The sequence below is a fragment of the Dipteris shenzhenensis genome, chromosome 29, assembly GCF_047967505.1.
Source record: "Dipteris shenzhenensis isolate YYH24624 ecotype China chromosome 29, Dip_SZ_1.0, whole genome shotgun sequence".
Lineage (NCBI taxonomy): Eukaryota > Viridiplantae > Streptophyta > Polypodiopsida > Gleicheniales > Dipteridaceae > Dipteris > Dipteris shenzhenensis.
This window is the reverse complement of record NC_141624.1, coordinates 35286576-35292100: the sequence shown is the minus strand read 5'-3', so window position 1 is coordinate 35292100 and position 5525 is coordinate 35286576.

Below are 5525 nucleotides of genomic sequence, written 5' to 3'. Positions count from 1 at the left end.
GAGAGTTTCATATCTACTAAGAAAGAGAAATTCTGAATGTTTTCATTTCGAGAGAAAGAGAGAGGTCTATCACCTACAAAGTAAGGAAACGAAGCTCTCCTTGAGAGCTCAAGTGCTTGATGATCGGCTGCTTTAGAAGCATCTACGACCAAGCAAAGCCTTCAAGCAACTACTCCAAGCTTGAAGGCCACCTACGGCAAGCTCCTCCATCAAATAGGAGCTCCTATAGCAAATCGACATCCTCTTCATGCCTCTCTTCTACAAAGAAACTACAAGCTTCTACAACGATGGCTCTGCATAGCTCCCTGGCTCTTCATTGATCCACCAAAGCAGCTCTTCGGCCAATGCCCTTCAACTATGAGGGAATGCATCCACCAATGTGTCAAACATTCAGTGCAACTACTGTCACAAGTTTGGACACTATAAAGAGATTGTTGTAAGAAGCAGTACGACCAAGGTGGTCGATCCAGTAGTAATCGAGGGAATTCTCGAGGAAGAGGAAATCATCATGGTGGACATTCTAGTCATAGTCATTTTGCAAATGAACATGAAAATATGTTTCTTGCAAGCGAGGAATTGCATCAGACTGATAAAATGCACCTAGACACTGATTTCAATCCCAAAGAGGATTTCAGCTATCAAGTCGACCAAGTGGAATAGGATCCTTGGTACATTGACAGTAGTGCATCATCTCATATGACAAATCATCAGGAATGGTTCACAGAAATGAAGCCATTAGAAGGACAGAAGAATGTCATCTACACAGCAAACAATATACCGAATCAAGTTCAAGGGACAGGTCATCGAGAGCGGTGCATCATCTCATATGACAAATCATCAGGAATGGTTCACAGAAATGAAGCCATTAGAAGGACAGAAGAATGTCATCTACACAACAGACAATATACCGAATCTAGTTCAAGGGACAGATGTTATCCCTATGGACAATTTCACTGGTACAAAAGGATTAGTCAAAGATGTGCTCTATGTTTCGAAGCTCAGCAAGAACCTTTTGTCAATAGGTCAAATGACGGAACACAATTACCTCACAATTACAAAGTCATCTTCGATGGTGATGAATGCACTATCAGAGACAAATCTAAAAGATGTCAGCTAGTAGCAAAAGGTGTCAAGGAAGGATGCTTATACAGGATGCTAGCTATAGTACCAGATAAGCATGCCATGTCAGCTCAAATGCAACAGATGCCACTATCTGCAAAATGGCACAAGAGATATCATCATGTGACCTTCAAGTACTTGTTAGATCTCAGGAATCAGAATATGGCAATTGGGATTCTGAAGCTATAGTTTCTCAAAAGGGTTTGCAAAGCATGCTACTTCGGCAAACAAAAGCGAACCAACTTTGTCAGAAGTACCTCTCGTGCACGAGGTATTCTTGATTTGATACATATAGATGTATGGGGTTACGCCCAGACCCGTAGCATCAATGGTTCACTTCACTACTTGACCTTCATCGATGACTATAGTAGATATTGTTGGGTCTAATTTTTGAAAGAGAAATTTGAAGTGTTTTCTAGATTTCAATAATTCAAAGCCATGGTAGAAAACCAGACAGGCAGAAAGATCAAGGTCATGAGATCAGACAGAGGAGGTGAATACATGTCTTCAGCATTCATGAATTTTTGCAGAAACCACGGCATACGAAGACAATTCACATGTGAAGATACTCCTCAGCAGAATGCAAGAGTTGAAAGGAAGAATGGGACTTTAGTAGACAGTTCTAGAGCAATGCTTAGTGAAAAGCATCTTCCAAATCATATTGGGTAGAAGTAATAGCTACAGCTAACTACTTGCTTAATCAGCTTCCTACCGAACCGATACAAGGTATGACTCCTTATGAAGCATTCATTGGACACAAGCCACGCATTGGGCATCTCCGCATATTTGGTTGCATAGCATATGCCCACATACATGATGATCATCGCAGGAAATTGGATGCAAAGTCACGCAAATGCATCATGGTTGGTTACAGTGAAGAAAGCAAAGCATACAAATTGTATGATCCCATCAACTGCACAGGAGATAGAAGCATCGACTTCACAGTCATCTACAGAACAGGTTGATGAAGAAGAGCAAGAACTGCTAGCAACACCCCAAGTAGAGCCACAGCAGCTCAGACGGTCTACTAGGGAAAGCAGACCTCCCGCTAGATTGACATATGCTCAAAAAGGCAAAGCAATTTAGGTGGAAACCACCAACTATGCTCTTATGACTACCATCATGGCTACATAAGAGCCGGTGTACTTCGAAGACATAGTAGACAAGCTAGAATGGCAAACTGCTATGAATGGAGAAATGGATGCTTTGTATAAAAATAACACTTGGGAATTATGCGACCTTCCACCAGGAAAGAAGGCCATAGCAAACAAATGGGTATACAAAGTGAAGTACAATCCAGATGGAAGTATTCATAGATACAAAGCCAGATTAGTTGCAAAAGGATTTGCACAACAATATGGTCAAGACTATGATGAGACTTATGCTCCAGTAGCAAAGATGGATTCTATACGGTTCTTGATATCACTAGCAACACTTAGCAAATGGAATGTGTATCAGCTTGATGTCAAGAATGCATTTCTCAATGGTTATCTAGACGAGGAAGTGTACATGCAACAACCAACAGGTTATGTTGAACCAGGAAAGGAGAAAAAGTTTTGCCATCTCAAGAAAAGTCTCTACGGCTTAAAGCAAGCACCCAGAAGTTGGTACAGTAGAATCGACAAGTATTTTGCTGATTTGGGATACATGAAATCCAATGCAGATCATACTCTCTACTACAAAGTTCAAGGGGAAGAAATTACTATTGCACTTTTGTACGTAGATGATCTGATTATGACAGGAAGCAAGGATAGCTTCATCAAAAAATTAAAACAAGACTTATCTGCAGAGTTTGACATGAAAGATCTTGGACTTATGCACTATTGTCTTGGAATTGAGTTCTGGAGAGATTCAGATAGCACATTCATGAGTCAGCTCAAGTATGTTGACATCTCCTGAAGAAGTTTCATATGGCAGATTGCAAGATTGCAGCCACTCCCATGGAACAGACTTTGAAACTTACTAAAGATTCAGAAAAGCCTACAGTCAATGACAGATACTATAGGTAGCTCATCGGATCTCTAGCACGGTTTATGGCAAATCCAAAGCAGTCTCATTGGAATGCAGCCAAAAGAGTCTTGAGATACATCAGAGGTACAAGGCAGTTTGGGATAGAATACAGAGGAAGTCATCCACAGTTGCATGGATACTGTGACAGTGACTATGCCGGAGATCATGAGACTAGGAGATCGACATAGGAGAATGCATTTTTCCTTGGTTAAGGTGCAATATCATGGTTGTCAAACAAACAGCCAACCATTTCTTTGTCTTTGACTGAAGCAGAATATAGAGCACTCACTACAGGTGCATGTGAGGCTATATGACTCAGAAGACTATTGTCAGAAATAGATTACTTTGATGAGTCAAAGCCAACAACAATATACTGTGATAATCAATCGGCTCAAGCATTGGCCAAAAATCCAGTATATCACTCTAGGACAAAGCACATTGATGTCAAAGAGCACTTCATCAGAGAAAGAGTGTTACTTGGTGACATCACACTGCAGCATTGTGATAGCAAAGAAAATGTTGTAGACACCTTTACCAAACCACTCGGTAAAGAGCTATTCGAGAAACACCGACTAGCTCTTGGTTTGATGCAAAGGAAGGACATTCCCATTAAAGGGGTGTGATGGAATGTAATGCTCAGTCCTTCTTCGATTCCTAGAATCATCATCTTGAGGGAAGGCGTACTTCATGATGTTGATCTTGAGGGAAGGTGTTGAGAGTTCATGCTCAACATCATGTGATCATGTGTGCGTAGCACCATCACGTGATCATATGTGCATAGCACTAACCTTATAGAGTGCTATAAAGGAAAGGGTTAGATCCCCTAACTCTAACCCTAAAAGGGTTTGTATATATTCTATTTTTTCAACTAAATCTAGTGTACAGTTAGTCATTTGTGGTGTGCTCTCTAGCTGTGCCCTCTTTCCTCATCTCCACTCTTCTCCTCTCCCCTCTTCATATTTTGTCACCCTAGTCTTGGATGAGGTCTTTCCAACATTGTCTTGTATTGCTTTAACAATGGGTTCAACACCAGATTCAAAGAGAGGATTCTCTAGTGGCCGTCGAGAAATGTTCAATGTTTTGACAAAATTGATCTTGTCAATTCTAGCAAATGAGATGATTATCTAACAAAGATCTTGATGTCAGCTGCCCTATTGCCAATGATTGCATCACTTTGGTGATATTTAAACTGACATCTAACAGCGATAGCATCTGCATGTGGAAGACATTTGTGTGAAGGATGCCTTGTATATATTCGACCTCGTATGGAACTGAGTATAGCTTTTGAAAAGGTTGAGAGACGCACCCCTTGCAAAACATTTGTGATGCCAGGTAACCATGTGTTTTCTTTGCATGCACATGAAGTAGGATATTGGAGAAGCAATAAGGAGGGACTATGTTTGATTTCAGTGCATTCTGGAATTGTGAAAGTTTGTGACTTTTGCCAGTCTAAAGCTCATACTTTCCGAGTACTTTCCACATGAAGCACAAAATTGGAGCTTCTTAATTCATTCAGAGCAATCATTATTCTAGTTTGCCAGTGTTCGATCTAGAAAGAGCCAGTTTGTTGTTGATGGTTGTAGTTTACGTTTTTTCATTTCAGACATTCTTCGTAAAACAAGGCGATGCCTCTCGATAATCAACTGCCTCATGTTTGAGTTACTTGTATGCGTAGCTATCCTATCACTTGGTACAAGCATATAAGTTTAACTTTTTGGATTTGTGAAACTAATCGGTACACATTCTAGGCATAATGAATATTGCACACGTATTGTGTTAATTTTGTAGAATTCAATAACAATTGCATGACAAGGTTAGATACAAGGAAAGGACCTTGTCTGCTACTGCTACTGCTGGAACGCTGAGATGATTGGAGCTTGTAGGAGAGCAAAATGACCTCAAGCAATGCAATGGAAAAAAGTGAGATCATGAAACAATAAGAAGGTGCCAAAGAAGGAGCAATGAAAGACGTACGTCGGATAATATATAGTATAATTATAGTAACCACACATAGTGTGGGCGGGGAGGCAGCACGCTTCCTTTTCCAAAGAGTTATAATCCAAGGGAACGGGCCCTTCCCTGGGCATCGAGTTTTCAAGCATTGAGAGTAGTAGCATCTACTAGCTTCATGAAGAGACAGCGGCTATGCAAAGGATGTTGATTTTGTACTTGAATGTTAGTCGTTTGTCTTGTACTGCATCATGGGAAAGCAATATCCAAGTCGAATTTAGTATGTATATATGCATGCCCTTCTGCAAAGCGTAAAAAATAACATTGAAAATGGATTATATATCTAAAAAACAATGTCATTCTTACTATTAACAAATATTAAATTAGCACAATTACAGTACTCATATTGAATGCTCTATAGCTGTGTAGAGCAAATTAGGTACAAT